General features: G+C 42.9%; 1 pseudogene; it reads right to left on the minus strand.

The window, feature by feature from the left end:
- Positions 1-219: 219 nt before the first annotated feature.
- LOC100453811 (uncharacterized) overlaps positions 220-23,579 on the minus strand; it is a 31,603-nt pseudogene continuing 8,243 nt past the window's right edge.

Consider the following 23,579-nt stretch of genomic DNA (forward strand, 5'->3'; position numbering starts at 1 on the left):
TGTGTTTAAGAAAGAAAACTAAGGGTGTGGCCAAACAACCATTTAATCGGGAGATTATGGCTAGAAGGAAGCCAGGCGCTATTCATCCAGACAATGGGAGAGTGACTTTGAAGGCATTCCAGATATCTTCAGGGCTGCCATACCCATCACAGGCTTAGAGTGATAAGGCCTTGAGGGCAGAACAGTTTCAAGGGAGGGGTCCAAGATGCCCAAGGGACCTTAGGGCTTGCTGTCCAGGGCCACCTCAGGTCTCTGTTCCCCACTCTCGCACAGCAGTCCTTGGCCGCCCCAGCTGTGGCTCAGGTGGGCTCGGGTGTGGCTGAGTTGCCATACCACAAGTGGGCTGCCCACTCAAGAGGACACAAGCCGTGAGCCTTGGTGGCATCCACATAGTGCTAACTCTGCAGGTGCACAGAGTGCACAAGCTGTAGAAGCATAGCTACCTCCACCTACATTCCAAAAGATGTCTCAAAGAGCCTCAGGGTCCAGGTAGTGACTTGCTGCAGGGGGAGAGCCACAAATGAGAGCATCCACTAGGGCAATGCTTAATGGAGCCATGGGAGTGGGGCTGCCCCCAAGACCTCAGACCTGTAAAGTCACCAGCGGGCATGAAAATTCAATGCATGAAACTTGAGCATGGTCTGTGGCCAGCAAAGCCATGGAGTCAGGGCTGCCCAAGGCCTTGGGAGCCTAACCCCTGCCCCACTCTGTTCAGATGGCAGGACATGAAGTCAAAGAAGATTATTCTTCTTTTTTAATTTTTAAAAAATATTTTTAAGTTATACATTTATTTTTTACTTAAAATTTATGTATTTATTTATTTAAATTTTTTTTTTTGAAACAGAGTTTCCCCTCTGTCACCCAGGCTGGAGTGCAGTGGTGCCATCTCGGCTCACTGCAACCTCCACCTCCCAGGCTCAAGCGATTCTCTTGCCTCAGCCTCCCAAGTAGCTGGGATTGCAGGCACCTGCCACTATGGCTGGCTAATTTTGTTTTGTTTTGTTTTGTTTTAAGACAGGGTTTTGCTCTTGTTGCCCAGGCTGGGATGCAATGTGCAATCTCAGCTCACCACAACCTCTGCCTTCCGGGTTCAAGCGATTCTCCTGCCTCAGCCTCCTGAGTAGCTGGGATTACAGGCATGCACCACCATGCCCTGCTAAGTTTGTATTTTTAGTAGAGACAGGGTTTCTCCATGTTGGTCAGGCTGGGCTCGAACTCCCAACCTCAGGTGATCTGCCCACCTTGGCCTCCCAAAGTGCTAGAATTACAGGTGTGAGCCACTGCACCCGACCTATTTATTTTTAAAGTAGAGGTGGGTTCTCGCTATGTTGTCCAGGCTGGTCTTGAACTCCTGGACTCAAGCAATCCTCCCACCTTGGCCTCCAAAGTGCTAGGATTACAGGGGTGAGCTGTCACACCTAGCCAAATATTATTAAGTCTTAAGATTTAATGTTATTTATTCTGTTGGGTTTTGGACTTACTTGGGACCTGTTACTCCTTCCTTCTTTCCTATTGCAATTTGGAATGAGAATGTTTATGCTATGCCTGTTCCTTTATTGTATTTTGGAAACATGTACTTGTTTGATTCCGCAGATTCACAGCTGGAGAACAATTTGCCTCAGGAAGAATCACACCTTGAGTCTCACTCATATTTGATTTACATGAGACTTTTGATTTTAGACTTTTGAGTTGATTCTGGAAGGAGTTAAGACTTTTGGGGCTATTGGAATGAAATGAATGCATTTTGTATGTGAGAAGGACATAAGTTTTGGGAAGAGTATGGAGCAGGATGCTACGGTTTGGATGTATCCTCTCCAAAATTCAGATGTTGCCAGTGTGCTGACATTGAGAGATGGGACCTTTAAGAGGTGATTACGCTATGAGGGCTCCTTCCTAATAAGGAATGAATACGTAAATGGGATAAATAAGTGAATGAGATTAAGGCTCTTAAAAAAGAGGCTTCATGCAGCACTTGGCTAGCTTGCTGTCTTGCCTTTCTGCCTTCTGCCATGAGATGACACAGCAGAGGGCCCTCACCCGATGGTGGCAACTTGATCTTGGACTTCCCAGTCTTCAGAACTGTGACAAATAAATTTCTTTTCTTTATAAATTATTTAGTTTGTGTTATTCTTTTTTAATTTGATATATCATAGTTGTACATATTTGGAGGGTACGTATGATATTTTGATACATGTATATAATTGTTTTTTTGAGATGGAGTCTCACTCTGTCACCCAAGCTGGAATGCAGTGGTGCTATCTTGGCTCACTGCAGCTTCCGCCCCCCTGGCTCAGGCGATTCTCTTGCCTCAGCCTCCTGAGTAGCTGGGATTACAGGCGCCCACCACCATGCTTGGCTAATTTTTGTATTTTCAGTAGAGATAGGGTTTCACCATGTTGGCGAGGCTAGTCTCAAACTCCTGACTTCGAGTGATCCACCTGCCTCCGCCTCCCAAAGTACTGAGATTACAGGCGTGAGCCACCACATCCAGGCAAGTATACAATATTAATCATCAAATCAGGGTAATTGGGATATTCTTCACCTCAAACATTTATCTTTTCTTTGTGTTTGGAAGTCTGTGATATTCTTTTATAGCAGCACAAATGGACTAAGACAGAAGCTCTTCACAGATCTTAAAAAGAGGAGTTAAAAATAAAAATTTGGCAGTAGCCTCTATAGAATACAGTATGTCAGTTCCTCAAAAAAAATTTTTAAAAATTCTCATATGATCCAGCAATCCCAATTCTGGGTATATGTATAAAAGAGTTGAAAGGGATCTTGAGGAGACATTTGTACATCCATACGTATAGCAGCATTATTCACAATAGTTAAAAAGTGGAAGCAAGCCAAGTGTCCATTGATGGATGAATGGACCAACAAAATGTGGTATATACACGCAGTGGAATATTATTCAGCCTTAAAAAGGATGAATATTCTGACACATGCTACAATATGGATGAACCCTGAGAACATTATGCTAAGTGAAATAAGCCAGTCACAAAAAGAAATCGTCTGATTCCACTTATATGAGGAACCTGGAGTCATCAGATTAATACAGACAGAAAGAATGGTGGCTGCCAGGGGCTGGGGGAAGGGAAATGGGGAGTTAGTGTTTAATGGGGACAGAAATTCAGTTTGGGAAGATGAAAAAGTTCTGGAGATGGATGTAGTGATTGCACATCAATGTGAATGTACTTAATACCACTGAACTGTGCACTTGAAAATTGTTAAGATGCTAATTTTTTCTTGAGACAGGGCTTGTCCTGTTGCCTAGGCTGGAGTGTAGTGACACAATCATAGCTTATTGTAACCTTGAATTTCCAGGCTCATGTGATCCTCCTGCCTCAGCCTTCTCAGTAGCTGGGAGTACAGATGAGCACCACCACACCTGGCTAATTTTTAAATTTTTTGTGGAGATGGGGTCTCGCTATGTTGCCCAGGCTTGCCTTGAACTCCTGGTCTCAAGAGATCCTCCACCTCGGCCTCCCAAAGTGCTGGGATTACAGGTGTGAGCCACCGTGCCAATTACTAGCTTCCTAGATTGTCACTAGAGATAGCACCTGGCTTCCTGCAAGTTTGACTTAGAGCAGGTCGGCACCCCAGGCTGGTTACCGTAGATAAAAGAGGTTGTGGCCGGGCTCGTGCCTCACGCCTGCAATCCCAGCACTTTGGGAGGTCGAGGCAGGTGGATCACTTGAACCCAGGAGTTCAAGACCAGTCTGGCCAACATGGTGAAACCCCATCTCTACTAAAAATACAAAAATTAGCCGGGCATGGTGGCGGACGCCTGTAATCCCAGCTACTCAGGAGGCTGAGGCAGGAGAATTGATTGAACCCGGGAAGTGGAGGTTGCATTGAGCCGAGATCGTGCCACTGAACTCCAGCCTGGGCAACAGAGTAAGACTCTGTCTCAAAAAAAAAAAAAAAAGGTTGTTTTCCTGGATAGGTGGCTGCAGGCTGTGCTTCAGAGTTCTAGTTGTACAAATGGGCTGGTTGTCCATTTTGTATACAACTCCACACTCACAATACATCAGTGATTTGCATTATACATTTGTCTGATAGGTTTGGGTTAGTATGAGTTACTCCCCCAAAGTCTGACCAACTCTGCAAATACTCAGGACAAGTTCCAGAAATGACAAAAAACAGCCTAGGATCTGGTAATGAGATCCAGGTGTCAGAGAAGGGGCCTTATTGGAATAGACACTAATCTCTCTGAAAACCATCACATGATTTCTCTTTAGAATTTTAATATTCATAGCAAATTAGAGGGAAATGTGCCTGTCAGATGACACAGGTCTTTGAATCTGATTAGACAGTAAAATATAAAAACAGTGGCCGGGTGCAGTGGCTCACGCCTGTAATCCCAGCACTTTGGGAGGCCAAGGAGGGCGGATCACAAGGTCAGTTGTTCAAGACCATCCTGGCCAACATGGTGAAACCCTGTCTCTACTAAAAATACAAAAAATACCTGGGTGTGGTGCCAGGCACCTGTAATCCCAGCTATTCGGGAGGCTGAGGCAGGAGAATCATTTGAACCCGGGAGCTGGAGCTTGCAGTGAGCCGAGATCACACCATTGCCCTCCAGCCTGGGTGACAGGGCGAGACTCTATCTCAAAAAAAGAAAAAAAAAAAAAGTGACAGATTTCGAATTGGATTATTTATTCAAATTAGAGCTCTGTTTCTTGTTTTGGGGTTAGTATTAGGTTTCAGGATAAATTTAGTGCTAGAGTTGGCACTGGGCTTAGGGTTATTAAAATGAGCATTAGGACTAGAGTTGTTTTTAGTTGTAGAGTTGGGGTTAGAATTAGAATTAGAGTAAGGGTTTACATATGAGTTTTGTTAATCCAGGGTTTGCTTAATGATAGAGTTAATATGAGGGTAAAGATTAGTGCCGAGGTTTAGTGATATTATTAACAGTTAAATTGAAGGTTAACGATAGTGTTGGAGTTAGGGTTAGAGTTGGCAATTTGGTGAAGTTCATGACTATAGTAAGGTAATATTTGGGGTTAGTTCAAATATTAGAGTTAGAATTAGTATTGGGTTAGGGCTAAATTTGGTGTTAGAGTTAAATTTGAATTAGTTTTGGCAATATGATTATATTTATGATTATGGTTAGACTTAATATTTAGTTGGCGTGAGGATTACATTTAGACTTAGGGTTAGAGTTAAGGATATCGTTAGTGTTTAGGTTAATGGGGTAGAGTTGAGGTAAAGTTGATTCTCAGAGCTGGAGTTAGAGTTAGGGTTACAGTTAGTTTAGGGTTAGATTTAAGGTTAGGGTTAGTTTTAGGTTTGAAGTTCAGGTTAGGATTAAATTACATTTGGGTTAGGCTTAGTGTTAAGGTTTAGAATTAATGCTAATTTGGGGATTGGGTGTGGTTAGAGTATTGTTAGTGACAGTGAATTTATGTTAAATTCAAAATTAGGATTAGAGTATGGATGTGGGTTATTGTTATAATTAGGATAAAGTTTATTAGTGGAGCTATTTGTTGTTAGGGTCAGGAGTTAGGCTTAGAGAGAGCTCTTGGATTAAGATTTATATTCTGTTTTGGTAAGGTTATGTTTTATTTAATATAGGTGGTAACTTTGGGGTTTGACTAGGGTTAGGTCTAAGGTAAATGTTAGATTAGGCTTGAGTCAGGCTTAATGTTATGGTTAGATTTATGATTAGGGATAGAAATAGGGTTAGGATTAAAATCAATGACAGACTTAGCTTTTGGGTTGATGCTAGTTAGGGTCTTGTTAGGCTAGAATTACAGTGAAAGTTAAGTTTAGGATTAAAATTGTGTTTGGAGAGTCAATGATAAAGTTACTGAGACAAAAGAATTCACGAACATAACTGGGTTATAAAATTAACACACAGTTCAGTACCATAAAACAGCGTGGAAAACATTAAAAATAAATAAATAAATAAAATTGACACACAGGAATCAATAATGCCCTACATATACACAAATCTCAACCAGTCAGAGTATACAGTGGTAGCAAACACTCTATATGTAACAGCCCAAAAAGGTCAAATACTTAGGAATAAACCTAAAATGTGCAAAACCTGGCTGGGTGCAGTGGCTCATGCCTGTAATCCCAGCACTTTGGGAGGTTGAGGCCAGCAGATCACTTGAGGTCAGGAGTTTGAGATCAGCCTGGCCAACATGGCAAAATCCGTCCCTACTAAAAATACAAAAATTGGCCTGGTGTGGTAGCGGGCGCCTGTAATCCCAGCTACTCAGGAGGCTGAGGAAGGAGAATCACTTGAACCTGGGAGGCGGAGGTTGCAATGAGCCAAGATTGTACCACTGCACTCCAGCCTGGGTGACACAGCAAGACTCCATCTCAAAAAATAAATAAATAAAAATAAAATAAAATGTGCAAAACCTATATAAGCCTGTAAGATACAAGGCTAGGTATGAATAAATGGAAGACATTTGTCCCTTGTTCTTGGACAGACAAGTCAACATCATTATGATGTCAGTTTTCTCTAAGCAAATTTACAAATTTAACACAATTCCAACAAAAACACCAATTATGAATATAAACAAGTTATTTTATTTAATTATTTATTTTTTTGAGACAGAGTCTTCCCCCGTTACCAGGCTGGAGTGCAGTGGCATGATCTTGGCTCACTGTAACCTCCGCCTCCCGGGTTCAAGCCATTCTCCTGGCTCAGCCTCCCAAGTAGCTGGGATTACAGGCACCCACCACCACGCCCAGCTAATTTTTGTATTTTTAGTAAAGACGGGATTTCACCATGTTGGCCAGGATGGTTTCGATCTCCTGACCTTTTGATCCACCTGCCTCGGCCTCCCAAAGTACTGGGATTACAGGTGTGAGCCACCATGCCCGGCCCCGAATATAAACAAGTTATTTTAAAGTTCATACAGAAAAATTAGAAGGAAACAATAGCCAGGAAACCACTGAAAAAGAGAAGCTACAAGAGCCAGCTAGCCACACCAAACATTAAAACATGCTACAAAGGCCTTTAAAATGAAAAGTGTGGTACTAGAATGATTACCAGTGGAATAGAAAAGAAAGTAGAGAGCCGGGCGCGGTGGCTCACGCCTGTAATCCCAGCACTTTGGGAGGCCAAGGCGGGTAGATCACTTGAGGCCTGGAGTTTGAGACCAGCCTGGCCAACATGGTGAAACTCTCGTCTCTACTAAAAATACAAAGATTAGCTGGGTGTGGTGGCACGCACCTATGGTCCCAGCTACTCAGGAGGCTGAGACAGGAGAATCACTTGAACCCAGGAGGCGGAAGTTGTAGTGAGCAGAGGTTGCACCACTGCACTCCAGCCTGGGTGACAGAGTGAGACTCTGTCTTAAAAAAAAAAAAAAGAAAGTACAGGAACAGACCCAAATTCACATGAAAATTTAGTACCTGATCATGATGGCGTCTCAAACTGCTGGATCAAAAACTTTTTCCTCCATCATCTTATTATGGACATTCTCAAACACATAGAAAAGTTGAAAAGACTTATATTTTATATTCTACTTGCTTTATCACATATGTATCCATTTATCCTTTCTACTCCAGCGTGGGCAACAGAGTGAGACCCTGTCTCAAAAAAAAAAAAAAATTAGGCGAAAATAAGACCAACAATCTGATAGAAAAATGGGCAAAAGCTATAAACAGACAATTCCCACATACATAAAAAGGCATAAATATGTGAAAAGATGTTCAATGTCACTCAAAATTAAATAACTGCAAATGAAAACTACATCCACACATCAGATTAAAAATTGTAAAAATATGACAGCGCACTCTGTTGGTGAGGCTGTTGGGAAAGAAGCACTCTCATATGTTGGTGGTGAGAATACAATTTTTTTTTTTTTAAGCAAGATCTTGCTCTGTCACCCAGGCTGGAGTGTAGTGGTGGGACCCATAGCTCATGGCAGCCTCAAACACCTGGACTGAAGCAACCTTCCAGCCTCAGCCTTGGAAAGTACTGAGATTACAGGAATGAGCTACAGTGGAAAGCTGATATTTTGTTAATAGATTTTCTGTTTTAGGTTTATAGAAAAATTGAACAGGTAGTACAGATTTCCCATGTATTCCCTCTCCCTACTACACATATGGCTTCCTATTGTTAACATCTTGCATTAGTGTGCTACATTTGTTACAACTGATAAACCAATATTGATACATTATTGACTAAAGTTCACAATTTACCTTAAGGTTCACTCTTTGTGTTGTATGGTTCTATGGGTTTTAACAAATACATAATGTCAGGTACCTACCATTATAGTATCATACAGAATAGTTTGACTTCCCTAAAAATCCCTTTTACTCCACCTATTCATCCCTCCCCTCTTCTTTCCAAACCCCTAGCAACCACTGACTGATCGTTTTACTATGTCCATAATTTTACCTTTTCCAGAATATCATATTGTTGGAATAATACAGTATGTAGACTTTTCAGACTGGTTTCTTTCAATTACCAAAATGCATTTAAGTTTCCTCCATGTCTTTTCATGGCTTTGTGTTATTTCTTATAATTACGTGTGAATCTACAGTTATTTCAAAATAAAAAGCCGAGCACGGTGGCTCACGCCTGTAATCCCAACACCTTGGGAGGCCGAGGCGGGCGGATCATGAGGTCAGGAGATCGAGACCATCCTGGCTAACACGGTGAAACCCCATCTCTACTAAAAATACAAAAAATTAGCCGGGCGTGGTGGCGGGCGCCTGTAGTCCCAGCTACTCAGGAGGCTGAGGCAGGAGAATGGCGTGAATCCGGGAGGCAGAGCTTGCAGTGAGCCAAGATCGCACCACTGCACTCCAGCCTGGGCGACAGAGCAAGACTCTGTCTCAAAAAAACAAAAACAAAAACAAAAATAAAAAAATAAAAGTTAAAAAAAATTTTTGAGACAGGGTCTTGCTCTGTCACCCAGGCTGGAGTGTAGTGGCGTGATCACCCAGGTTCTTGGGTGATCAAGAGCTTGATCATGGATCTTGATTAAGAGCCATGGCTTGATGGCTCTTTTTTTTCTTTAATTGTTGAATAATGTTTCCTTTTATGGCTGTATCGCAGTTTGTTTATTCATTCACCTACTGAAGAATAACTTGGTTACTTGCAGGCTTTGGCAACTATGAATAAAGCTGCCATGAACATTTGTGTGCAGGTTTTCTGTGTCTGGACATAGTTTTCAATTCATTTGGGTAAATACCGAGGAACGCAATTGCTGGAACATATGGTAAGAATATGTTTAGATTTTAAAGAAACTGCCAAACTGTCTTCCATGTGGCTGTCCCCATTTCGCATTCCCACTAGCAATGAATGAGAGCTATTGATGCTACACATCCTCACCATCATTTGGTATTGTCAGTGTTTTGGATTTTGCCCATTTTAACAGGGGTGTAGTGGTATATCATTGCTGTTTCAATTTGCATCTCCCTAATGGTATATGATGTTAAGCATCCTTTCATATGCTTACTTGACATCTGTATATCTTCTTGGTGAGGTGTCCTGATCTTTTGCCTTTTTTTTTTTTTTTTTTTGAGACAGAGTTTCGCTCTTGTTGCCCAGGCTGGAGTGCAATGATGGGATCTCGGCTCACTGCAACCTCTGCCTCCCAGGTTCAAGTGATTCTCCTGCCTTGGCCTCCTGAGTAGCTGGGATTACAGGCATGTACCACCATACCTGGCTAATTTTGTATTTTTAGTAAAGATGGATTTTCTCCATGTTGGTCAGGCTGGTCTCGAACTCCCGACCTCAGGTCATCCGCCGGCCTTGGCCTCCCAAAGTGCTGGGATTACAGGCATGAGCCACCACGCCCGGCCTATTATATTTCTATATTATATTTTATTTCTATAGAAGTTCTTTCCATATTTTGGATACAAGCCTTCTATCAAATACGTGTTTTGCAAATATTTTCTCCCAGTGTGTTGCTTGTCTTTTCATTTTCTTAATAATGTCTTTCACAGAGCAAATATTTTTAGTTTTAATGAAGTCCAGCTTATTAATTATTTCTTCCATGGTTCATACTTTTGGTGTTATATCTAAAGAATCATTACCATACCCAAAGTCATATAGGTTTTCTCCCATGTTATCATCTAGGAGTTTTATAGTTTTGTGTTTTATATTTAGGTCTATGATTCATTTTGAGTTAATTTTTGTGAAAAGTATAAGATATCTGTCTATCTATCTAGATTCTTTTTTTTTTTTTTTTGGCATATGGATGTCCAGTTGTTCTAACACCATTTGTTTTTGTTTGTTTGTTTTTTGAAACAGAGTCTCACTCTGTCGCCCAGGCTGGAGTGCAGTGGCACAATCTTGGCTCACTGCAACCTCCGCCTCCCAGATTAAAGTGGTTCTCCTACCTTAGCCTCTTGCTGGGATTACAAGCACTCACCATCACGCCCAGCTAATTTTTGTATTTTTAGTAGAGACAGGGTTTGCTATGTTGGCCAGTCTGGTCTCAAACTCCTGACCTCAAGTGACCCCCCTGCCTTGGCCTCCCAAAGTGCTGGGATTACAGGGGTGAGCCACCGTGCCCCAACACCAATTGTTTAAAAGACTATCTTTGCTCCATTATATTGTCTTTGCTCTTGTGTCAAAGATCAGTTGACTATATTTGTGTGGGTCTATTTCTGGGCTCTATATTCTGTTCCATTGATCTATTGTCTATTCTTTCACTAATATTGTAGCTTTATAGTAAGTCTCTTTTTTTTGAGATAGTCTTGCTCTGTCACCCGGGCTGGAGTACGGTGGCACAATCTTGGCTCACTGCAACTTCTGCCTCCCAGGTTCAAGCGATTCTCCTGCCTCAGCCTCCAGAGTAACTGAGATTACAGGCACCTGCCACCACGCCCAGCTAATTTTTTGTATTTTTAGTAGATACAGAGTTTCACCATGGTCTCGAACTCCTGACCTCAGGCGATCCACCTGCCTTGGCCTCCCAAAGTGCCACCGCACTTTACAGGCATGAGCACAGGTTTACAGGATTACAGGCATGAGCCACTGTACCCCACCTAGCTTTACAGTAAGTCTCGAAGTCAGGCAGTATCGGTTTTCCGACTGTGTTCTTCTTTTTCAATACTGTGTTGGCTATCCTGGGTCTTTTGCCTTTCTGCATAAACTTTATAATTAGTTTGTTTATATCTAAAAAGTAATTTGCTGGGATTTTGATTTTGATTTCATTAAATATATAGATCTAATTGGGAAGGACTGACATCCTGACAATAGTGACTCTTTCTGTCCATGAACATGGGGTATCTCTCCATTTATCTAGTTCTGTGATTTCTTTCATCAGAGTTATATGGTTTTTCTCATATAGAACTTGTACATATTTCTTAGATTTATACCTATTTCCTCTTTCCCCCCTTTTTTTTGGTGCTAATATGAATGCTGTCTTTTTAATTTAAAATTTCAGGCCAAGTGCAGTGGCTTACACCTGTAATCCCAGTGCTTTGGAAGGCCTACTTGGGAGGCTTGCTTAAGGCCAGGAGTTCAAGATCAGCCTGGGCAAATAGCAAGACCCTGTCTCTACAGAAAAAATTAAAACTTAGTTGGGCTTGGTAGCATCCACCTGTAGTCCTAGCTACTTGGGAGACTGAGGGGAGGATTGGTTGAGCCAAGGAGTTTGAGATTACACTGAGCTATGATCACACCACTGCATTCCAGCCTGGGCAACAACAAAGTCAGACCCTGTCTCTTAAAAAATTCAATTGTTCATTACTGGTATATAAGAAAGCAATTTGACTTTTATACATTAACCTGGTATCCTACAACCTTGCTATAATTTTTTATTAGCTTCAGGAGGTTTTGTTTTTGTTTTTGTTATTCACTACATAGAAAATCATGCCATCTTTAAAAAGTTTTATTTCTTTTTTAGTTTTTATTATTTATTTATTTTGAGATGGAGTCTTGCTCTGTTGCCCAGGCTGGAGGGCAGTGGCACAATCTCTGCTCACTGCAACCTCCACCTGCCAGGTTTAAGCGATCCTCCCACCTCAGCCTGCAGAGTAGCTGAGATTACAGGCACCCGCCACCACGCCTGGCTCATTTTTGTGTTTTTAATAGAGATGGGGTTTCACCATGTTGGCCAGGCTGTTCTTGAACTCCTCACCTCAGGTGATCTGCTCACCTTGGCCTCCCAAATTGCTGGGATTACAGGCATGAGGCATTGCACCTGGCCTTATTTCTTTTTTAAAAAGTCATCCTGGCTGGGCACGGTGGCTCATGCCTGTAATTCCCAGCACTTTGAGAGGCTGAGGTGGATGGGTCACGAGATCAGGAGTTCAAGACCAGCCTGGCCAACATAGTGAAACCCCATCTCTACTAAAAATACAAAAAAAAATTAGCCGGGCGTGGTGGTGGGCACCTGTGGTCCCAGCTACCTGGGAGATTTAGGCAGGAGAATCGCTTGAATCCGCGAGCCGGAGGTTGTGGTGAGCTGGGATCATGCCACTGCACTCCAGCCCGGGTGACACAGCAAGACTCTCAAAAAAAAAAAGTCACCCTGTATACCTTTTGTTTTCTTTCCTTGTCTTATTGCATTAGCCAGGTTGTCCAGTACAAAGTTGAAAAAGAGTGGTGAGAGGGAACATCCTTGCTTTGTTCCTGATCTTAGTGGGAAAGCTTTAAGTTCCTCATCATTAAATATGGACAATATTCATTTCTATTTCTGCCATCCATTGGATCTACAGATATCATTAAGTTTAAAACATGACACAAACCACAGCTGGTGTTGATTAATTCCCCTGAACATTACACATTTCTTATATACTAGATTCCTTCCAACAAATGCATTGTATTTTTAAATTTTGTGTCTCCAAAAGGTCAAATCGATCTTTCTATTTCTTTGGTCACATGGATATACATGCACAAATATATACGTGCAACATGTATATATGATCATATAGACATATATAGCAACATAGATATAGATGTTACATACACATAACCAGTTTAGCTGAAGAGCTCTAGCTCATTGGCCCCTAATGCAGAGTTTCTGGCAAGTAACCAAGTATGTCTATTCCGGACATGTATGAAGAATTTGGGAAATAACCGAAGGTGGGTTTGCAGAACACTGGGCCCACTACAGCACCACCTACTTCAACCTCCACCTGCTCCTCTCTGATTTGTGGTCCACGGAGGTTTCTCTGGGTCTTTGCTCATTCCCCTTTCCCCAGAGCACAGCCGTCTTGCAAGCACCTCTGGAAACACCTAGGAGAGAGAGTCACAGCCCATTTCTGTGGACATGCCCCAGGGTCACCTTGCTTCAAGGGGTCCCACTTTGTGATGTGGCTCAGATTCAGGAGTGGAGAAAGAAGTCTTCAGTTTCCATTTTAGTAACTCAGAGCAGGGTAAGAGGTTTTGTTTTTACAGTGTAGATAAGACCCTGGTAGGCTGCCCAACTCACTAAGTCCTAGGATTTATACCATAATTATTTTAGTCATTGTTCTAATGGCTTCTAATAATGCTTTTATTGGTACAATACCTGCTAAGAAATTTATAGCAGATGGTATCATTAGGTAATGGGAACACACATATCTCTAAGTCATGGCCATTGCTTTTTGGTCATTTTCACTAATCCAGACAATTAAGAAAATCCATTTTTATACTTATTCAGAGGTCCCCACTTCTGCTCCCACTGCCGTTCAGCTCAGACTTGTGTCTTGGAGAAGAGTTAATGTGCATGTGTCTGTGAGGGGTGATATGCAATCTCATCCTCTCTGTCTTTTTTCCAATGTCTTACCCCCTCAGGGTCTCTCATCCACCAGGGGCCCAGCAATGTTGTGGCTGAAGAGGGGATGATTCTGGTTCCTGCCTGGTTGTACCCCATCTGTCACTGACACTGTTAGAGGGTAGGAGATGCAGCAGTCTCAGCTGGCAGGGGGCTTGCTATGTGACCATGCATAGTTTTATTTGGGGGGCTGATCTCTTTCATGTGGAGGACCCCCTTCACCAGAATACAGCAGCCACGGCCCATGGGCCCCTTGAGACGTGTGTACCTCCAGCTCTTTTCTATTTGGGGAGCCCTTTGCTCAGCCTGGAGGCCCTCCATGGGACAGCAGGTCCTCTGCTCCACTGGCTACACCCTATGCTCCATCATTTTAGGCCAGAGTAGCACCAGGGCCTCTCCTGTGCCCAGTGAGAAATGCAAGACTCAAATCGGAGTGAGTCCTTGTCTCTAGGGGACAGTACTTCTCATTCTCTTTGCACTCTGCTTCGATTCTTACCCTGCTCCTGCCTTCAGAAGTCTCCAGATGATCAATGCCTGTAAGTCTCACCCTCCTGACTTCATGAGACAGGTGTGTGGGGAGGGCTGGGAGAAGGGCATTATTCTCAAGCTTCTAGAAAGTCCTTTGTTTGACTCTACTCTCACAGGAGCCTTCTTATAGAATGTAGTTACAAATCTCAAATCGATTTTGGAATTTCTAAAATGTGGAGACAGCCTGGAGTACTGACATGACATTCATGAATGTGCTGGGGAGACTGCCAAGCACCAGCCCAGAGAAAACAGCCTTCAGAATTTCAACTTATTTTGTCACATGTAATTTTATAACACAACCACAAAGTTTCCTTGGCTATTCAAAGAATCAATCCAGTAATTTTGTTTACATTTATTTATTTTTCTATTTGCAAGACAGTTGTCTGTTAAGAGATGATGCTCATAAAACTTTTAAACTATGATAGCTTTCAGTAAAATCATTGAATAATAAAATATAATAAAACATTAGGGCCAGGCACAGTGGCTTATGCCTGTAATCCCAGCTACTCAGGAGGCTGAGGCAGGAGAATCACTTGAACCCAGGAGGTAGAGGTTGCAGTGAGCTGAGATTGCACTCCAGCCTGGGGGACAAGAGCGAGTCCTCATCTCAAAAAAAAAAAAAAATTAGACTACAAAAAGCAATCAAACTCGATGCTCCCAGATAGCCTGCTCTCTGACAGTGAGTGAAGGAGTCCAGAATGTCTCCTCCGAGCTGCAGACCCCACAGTTTACTCTTTCCAAGCAATGAGCTTATTGGAGCTTATTTGAAATAAAAGGCTGCTGCATGTTCCTGTGGTCACCCACAATTCTCAGAATGATTGCCAGATCATGGTGCAGCCATAACAGTGCTGTGACCCTGACTCTGTTCTGTGAGGTTGCATGGGGGACACCAGGCCAGTCACAGGCTGCCAGACCCAAGAACAGGGGACAAGCGGTCCTGGGCTGTCTCTCTGCAAGGGCTGCTGTGCCAATGTCAAATCTGAGAATTCCTAAAGCTGCCAAGAGGGCTACGAAGCACAGATGCCGGCCCCAGGACTTACAAGAAAGTATAACCTCTTTTCTAAAACAGTTCCCCCCAAATAAACAGGGAAGAAGCCAATCCAACAAAAGCATCCATTTCTAAAGACTCACCTTGGGAGAACGATATCATGGGAGTAAAAGCAGTTATCGCCATTCCTTAACTCACACCCCTGTTTCTACACACATCACGTTTGAGATCACAGTCATTGATAATTGTCATCTTATCAATAAAAGCATAACACAATTAACAACTATTTCATGTAACAGTTACTGGCTTGACACTAGGCCCAGGTGTAGACAGAGAGATATCTATTTGCATGTACCTGTGATCACCTCCATCAGAGACAGTTCACTGTCATGGACAGCAGCCTTCTTGGTGTCATGAATTTCTTGGCTAATTGGCTGAGTTCAAATGTGGATCTTATGTTTCCCTCTCTCTGTGCCCTGCCAGAACTCTGTGGGAGGGGTCTGTGGTCAGTATCCTCTTTGCTTCCTTCCTTCCCTGCCCCTTAGGGAGTTGATGGCAGGCTTTCTTGCTCAATCAGGCCACTGCCATCACCCAGTTTAGCTCACCACCTGCAGACTCAGAGGGGACAGTGGAGGCTGCAATGTTGCTGCAACCAAAGGATCTGCACCAAGGATACCCCTACAGCAGCAGTGGGATCCCCACTTACTGGAGCATCTCCCATGAAGGCACACAGATCCCAGCATCAACAACCCTCAGCACCAGCCCAGGGTGGGTGAGCACTGGTGGGCCCATCTTCCTAGCTCCTTGGGGACAGGGGTCTCCAGGGAGTGTCCCTGCCACTCAACATCCATGTCCACTCTCCTCAGCCCCCTCCATGCCCCAGACCCTTTCGTCTCATGTTAAGACCCCCTCCCAGGGAAAGATATGTCAGTTTCTCTCCTCACAGGTACCCCAATTTTAGGAGTGGTTTTCTTGGTAGCTCCCTGCTCCCTTGCCCTCAGAGAATGCCCATTTCCTAACCACTAGGCTTCTTCCATGGTCAGCCTGTCTCATGCCCCTTGCCTGTCATTATAGAGAGGAGGCTGGCTCCTTCTTGGCTCTGGTTGGCTGCAATGGTGGCTCCCAGTAGGTCCTGGAGGGAGGTGGCTGATCCCAGGGGTAGTTTTAAACGTGGAATGTGTTTTTTCCTTTGGGCTCTGATTGGGAACAAGGGAGTGTCCGCTGGGCAGCTTCAAAGCATTCTCTTTAGCCAGTGCCTCCCAGGGTGTCCCTCAACCTTATCTCTCCTCCATCACCTCCTAATTTCTCCCTCCCCTTCTCCCTGAGCGCTGACCTTCCCCAGCAGACCCTGTGCCCATGGCACCCTCCCCAGGGAGGTGCAGCTCAAAAAACATCCTCCTCGGTGATGATTTCCTCCAGCATTTTATTATGAAAATGTTCAGGCCGGGCATGTGGCTCCCACCTGTAATCCCAGCACTGTGGGAGGCCGAGGCTGGCAGATCAACTGAGGTCAGGAGTTTGAGACCAGCCTGGCCAACATGGCGAAACCCCATCTCTACTAAAAATACAACAATTAGTCGATATGGTAGCACGTGCCTGTAACCCAGCTACTCGAGAAGGCTGAGATAGGAGAATCACTTGAACCTGGGAGGCGGAGGTTGCAGTGAGCCGAGATTGCACCACTGCACTCCGCCTGGGAGACAGTGCAAGACTCCCTCTCAAAACCAAACAAACAAAAAACAAAAAAAAATGTTCAAACCTACAGAAAAGCTGATAGAATTTTGCAGTGAATGCCCTTAGACCTCCCACTTCAAGTCCACCAACAACACTGCTATATCTATCCATCATTCTCTCCAGTCATAAATTCATCATTTTTTCTCTTGATGTATGTTAAAGTAAATGTAGATTACAGTGCACTTTCCCCCAAATACCTCAGCACTCATATCATTAACTAGAGTTTAGTGTTTACAGATTTTTATTTCAATAAAAAATATGCAGGGCCGGGGGCAGTGGCTCTCGCCTGTAATTCCAGCACTTTGGGAGGCTGAGGCAGGAGGATTGCTTGATGCCAGGAATTTAAGACCAGCCTGGGCAACCCCATCTCTATAAAAATAAAAAGAAATTAGCCGGCTATGGTGGTGCACACGCGTAGTTCCAGATACTCAGAAGGCTGAGGCAGGAGGATTGCTTGAGGCTAGGCGTTCAAGGCTGCAGTGAGCTATGATGGTGCCACCGCACTCCAACCTGGGCAACAGAGTGAAACGTTGCCTCAAAATAAGTAAATAAATAAACAAAAGGCTGGGCACGGTGGCTCATGCCTGTAATCTCAGCACTTTGGGAGGCCGAGGCGGGCAGCCTTGGATTGGAAAGGGCTCACTGCAGCCTTGACCTCCCAAAGTGCTGGGATTACAGGCATGAGCCACCGTGGCAAATGTTTTCTGCCATTTTTTAATATTCATCAATGTTGTGGTCTCAAACTCCTGACCTCAGGTGATCCGCCCACCTCGGTCTCCCAAAGTGCAAGATCACAGGCTCGAGCCACCATGGCAAATGTTTTCTGTATCAGCGTTTCTTCTTTTTCATTGTCCAAAACTAGTTCATTGTATGGATGGATCACAATTCACCTGTTGATGGAAATTTATTTGAGTTGTTACCTGTTTTTGGCTACTGTGAATAAAGCTGTGATGTATTCTCAGTACATTAGTTTGTGTAGATGAGTTTTCGTTTTTCTCAGGAGAGGAATTGCAGACCCATGGGGTAAGTCTGTATTGTTTGATAAGAAGCTGCCGGACATCTTCCCACAGTGGTCTCCACTGGTCCCACAACTAGAGAGTCGGTGGGCCCACTCCCTTGCCACTTTTGGTCTCTTGGTTATCCATGATTTTTGTTGTTATTTTTCTGATGGGCTGATCAAATCTTGCTCATTTTTCAGTTGGTCTGCTTGGCTTTTTATTATTTAAATGTGGGATTATTTATACACCCTGGATACCAGTCCTTTGTCAGACACATGTTCTGCAAATATTTTCCTTTAAGCGATAGTTCAGTGAGGAGAGGTTTTAATTTATTATTATTTTGGCAGTGCTGGAGTCAGCCTCATGAGGTAGGGAGTTTCTTCTTGGCATCCAAGAGCTTTTAATTTTTAATAGGCTCTAATTCACCACTTTTTCTTTTTTTTTTTTTTTTTGAGACAGAGTCTCGCTCTGTTGCCAGGCTGGAATGCAGTGCCATGATCTCGACTTACTGCAACCTTCGCCTCCCAGGTTCAAGCAATTCTCCTGCCTCAGACCCCCAAGTAGCTGGGATTACAGACATGTACCATCGCACCCAGCTAATTTTTGTATTTTTAGTAGAGACAGGGTTTTACCATGTTGGCCAGGCTGGTCTTGCATTCCTGACCTCAGGTGATCCACCCACCTCAACCTCCTAAAATGCTAGGATTACAGGCGTGAACCACCGTGCCTGGCCTAATTCATCACTTTTTTTCTTTCATGGGTATTGCTTTCTGTGACCAAACTAGGAAAATTTTGCTACCCTCAACTCATAAAAATACTCACCTCTGTTATCTTCTAAAAGCATTACGGTTTTAGAGTTTCTATTTAGATATATGATCCATCTCAAATTTTAGTTTTTGTAAATGGTGTGAGGTGAGTATAAATGTTCAATTTTTCCCAGGTAGACTTCTAATTATTTCAGCATGATTTGTTTAAAACATCTTCTTTCCTTGCCAGGCATGATGGCTCACGCCTGTAATCCCAGCACTTTGGGAGGCCCTGGCGGGTGGATCACGAGGTCAGGAGATCGAGACCATCCTGGCTAACATGGTGAAACCCTGTCTCTACTAAAAATACAAAAAATTAGTCAGGTGTGGTAGCGGGTGCCTGTAGTCCCAGCTACTCGGGAGGCTGAGGCATGAGAATGGCATGAACCCTTGAGGCAGAGGTTGCAGTGAGCAGAGATTGCGCCACTGCACTCCAGCCTGGGCAACAGAGCGAGACTCTGTCGCAAATAAATACATAAATAAATAAAAATAAAACATCTTCTTTCCTCTATAAATTGCATTCAATTTTTTTTTTTTTTTTTTTGAGACAGCCTCTCCCTGTCTCCCAGGCTGGAGTGCAGTGGCGTGATCTTGGCTCACTGCAACCTCCACCTCCTGTGTTCAAGTGATTCTCCTGCCTCAGCCTCCCGAGTAGCTGGGATTACAGGCGCATGACACCACACCTGGCTAATTTTTGTATTTTTAGTAGAGACTGGGTTTCACCATGTTGGTCAAGCTGGTCTCGAACTTCTGACCTCATGATCCACCCACCTCAGCCTCCCCAAGTGCTGGTATTACAGGCTTGAGCCACCGCCCCATCCTATCCTATTTTTATCTATAGTGTTTTAAGTGTAACTGTATCTGTATATCTATAGATATGTTTTGTGGTTGTTCTGCATATTATAATATACATATATAACTTACCACTGTTTACTTTTTACAACACTTTGAGTAAGATAATAGTGAACTTTTGGTTATTTCTCTTAGGTTTTTCTGGTATAAAGCCTTGTCTGTTGTAAATAGTACTATATTTATCTTCTTCATGATTTTAATACCTCTCTTTTATTTCTCTCCTGTGTTTTTACTCTCAAGATTTTTAGAATACTTCCAGTAGGAAAAAGCGTAATAACCTGGCCAATGAGAACCATTATCTCCTTCTTGAATTTAAGGGGATTAACATATAATAGTATTCTAAAATCGTTGGGAAGAAATGAACATATAGTAATAGGCAGGGAACTACAAAGTCAAAAGATAAATTAGGGGACAAGCCCTATTGATGTTAACACATTGCTGTAATTTTGAGGTATCTTGATACTGAATATGAAGAATAAATCCAAATATGAAGAGCAGATTAATGAAACATATCAGGAAGCCAATAGGCAGAATTCCGTTATAACATCTGACATATGATAAATATGGCTACAAATAATTGCTGCTTTCTCAGTAAATGTTATTGAGCCAAATTGCTAGGCATCTGAGAAAATGTTTCTACTTCACACCACATACCAAAATTAATCTAGGTTGATTAAAATTTTTAATGTAAAAGAAAACAGTTGGCAGGGCATGGTGACTCGTCTCTACTAAAAATACAAAAGTTAGCCGGGCTTGGTGGCAATGCCTATCTATAATCCCAGCTACTCAAGAGGCTGAGGCAGGAGAATTGCTTGAAGCCAGGAGGCGGAAGTTGTGTTTAGCCAAGATCAACTCATTGCACTCCAGCCTGGGCAACAAGGGCAAAACTCCGTCTCAAAAAAAGAAAAAGAAAACAGTTAAATAATAGATATCTAAAACATCTTTATAAATGGAAGTTTTTTTAAGCATAAGAGCAGGGCATAAAATAGAAAAATGCATGTGTGTGTGTGTATGTGTGTATTGTGTGTATATGCGTAAACTATGTATATGTATATATGCACACAACTACATAAAGAGTAAAATTCTCCCTGACTGCAGTGGCTGACACCTGTAATCCCAGCACTCTGGGAGGCCAAGGTGGGTGGATCACCTGAGGTCAGGAGTTCGAGATCAGCCTGGCCAACATGGTGAAACACCATCTCTACTAAAAATACAAAATTTAGCTAGGTGTGGTGGCGCACTCCTATAATCCCAGCTACTCGGGAGGCTGAGGCAGGAGAATCACTTGAACACAGAAGGTGGAGGTTGCAGTGAGCCAGGATTGTGCTACTGTACTCCAGCCTGGGTGACAGAGCAAGACTCCATCTCAAAAAAAAAAAAAAAAAAAAAGTAAAATTCTCTCATCCAAAAAAAAAAAAAAAACAAACCATAAGTGAAATTATATAGCAAATGACAAAATGAAACATTGTAACATATACAGGAAGTTTTTTATATTTATATATAGTGTTCTTAAAAATTATTATCACTGGCAGACATCTGGAAAACTGAATAAAGAACACATGTAGTACATTCACAAAGAAGAAATACGAATGGTCAGTAAATTCATGAAAAAATAGCAAATATGGAATGTAATAAGACATGAAAATGAAAATGTGAAACACCACTTTAACATAACTTATGATAAGCACTGACAGTTCCTAGGAAAATTAAAAATAGCACATTTCAGCCAAGTGCAGTGGCTCATGCCTGTAATCCCAGCACTTTGGGATGATGAGGATCTCTTGAGGCCAGGAGTTCAAGACCAGCCTGAGCAACATAACAAGACCCCATCTCTACAAAAATATAATTTAAAAAAATTAGTCAGGCGTGATGGCACGCACCTTCAGTCCCAGCCACTCAGGAGGCTGAGGCAGAAGGATTACTTGGGCTCAGGAGGTCGAGGCTTCAGTGACCTATGATCCTACCACTGCACTCCAGCCTGGGTGACAAAGTGAGACCTTGTCTCGAAGGAAGGAAGGAAGGAAGGAAGGAAGGAAGGAAGGAAAGGAAGGAAAGGAAGAAAGAAAGAAGGAAAGAAAGGAAGGAAGGAAGGAAGGAAGAAAGAAAGAAAGAAAGAAAGAAAGGAAGAAAGGTAATAACAACATACTTATAGCAATATTGACCTAGCAGAAATATCAAGTGCTGTGGTCTGAATGTTCATGTTCTCCTAAACTTTGTATATTGAAATCTTTGCCCCTAGTGTGATAGTATTAGGAGGTGGGGACTTTGGGAAGTGATTAGGTCATGAGGGTGGAGCCTTCATAAATCGGATTAGTGTCCTTATATGAGAGACTCCAGTGAGACTCCTCATCCCTTCCACCATGTGAGCACACAGTGAGATGCCATCTATGAAGCAAAGAGCAAGCTCTTGCCAGACACCAAATCTGCCAGTGCTTTGATTATGATCTTCCAGCCTCCAGAACTGTGAAAGATAAATTTCTATTGTTTGTTTGCCACCCAGTTTATGGTCTTTTGTTATAGCAGACCAAGTAGACCAAGACATCAAGACACTATTGTACAGATGGTCCCTGACTTCTGATGGTTTGACTTAATGATTTTTCAACTTTACAATGGTACAACCACAAGGTTTCAGATTTTAAGCACTAGTGATTCTCTGATCAAAGACTCTCTGGGCTACTTTTCTTTCTTCTCCTTCTCCTTCTCCTTCTTCTTTTTTAATTTAAGAGATGGGGGTCTCACTCTGTCACCCATAATCATTCCAGGCTGGAATGCAGTGGTGTGATCATAGCTCACTGCAGCCTCAAACTCCTGGGCTCAAGCGATCATCCCCATCAGCCTCCCGAGTAGCTGGGACTACAGCGCAGACCATCACGACTTGCTGGGGTGCATTTTCAATTTAATGATATTTTCAATTTAGGATGGGTTTCTTGGGACATAACCCCCATTGTAAGTCGAGGAGCATCTATATTTAAATGTAAGACCTTGGAAAATTTCAAAATGTTTAAAAATGAATTCAATAAATTATGGTTGATCATACAAAGGAACATATGCTATCATTAAGATTGTTGAAATAATATTTAATGACAGAAATATGTTCACTCAAGCAAAATGAAATAAGTAGTTATTTTTAAATTATAGCTTAGTAACAGTCTTGAAAATGTAAATGCAGATATGGGTATGAGAGGGGAAATAACAGGGTAGAAATGCTTTCAACTGCAAATAGTGGTTGTCGTTGTGGGTGATGTCATTTGTGTTTATTTCTTTTTCCTCACCTCTATCTTCTGAAGTTTCTACTCTGGAACACATTGTATGTTGCAAGAAGAAAAAATTATTTTGTGCTCACATGATATCCTTGCTAAGAACTACTTGATTGAGCCTGGGAGTCTCTGTATGGAAAGGCAGTCTTCCCTAGCTCATGTCTCTGTCTCTAAGGAGAGTAGACTGTGTGCTGCCGAGAGTAGGGGCAATGTTGGGGTTCCACAGCCCCAGCCAGAGTCTGCTCCTTCTGCTGGGGATCCCCCTGTCCAAATCTCTGCTCTCTTTTGCACACTGGGGCTGGCACTTGCTCACTTACTCTTAGGGGCAACTCTAAGGTTGGTGTGACATCCATAGACAAGGATCAGCCATGTGTCTTTTACTATTATGCATACAGTGACTATTTTTTTTTTTTTTTTTTTTTTGAGACGGAGTCTCGCTGTCGCCCAGGCTGGAGTGCAGTGGCTCACTCTCGGCTCACTGCAGGCTCCGCCCCCCCGGGGTTCACGCCATTCTCTTGCCTTAGCCTCCCAAGTAGCTGGGACTACAGGCGCCTGCCACCTCGCCCAGCTAATTTTTTGTATTTTTAGTAGAGATAGGGTTTCACCGTGTTAGCCAGGATGGTCTCGATCTCCTGACCTCGTGATCCGCCTGCCTCAGCCTCCCAAAGTTCTGGGATTACAGGCGTGAGCCACCGCGCCCGGCCGCATACAGTGACTGTTTTATTATT

This window comes from Pongo abelii, chromosome 6, assembly GCF_028885655.2.
Source record: "Pongo abelii isolate AG06213 chromosome 6, NHGRI_mPonAbe1-v2.0_pri, whole genome shotgun sequence".
Taxonomy (NCBI): domain Eukaryota; kingdom Metazoa; phylum Chordata; class Mammalia; order Primates; family Hominidae; genus Pongo; species Pongo abelii.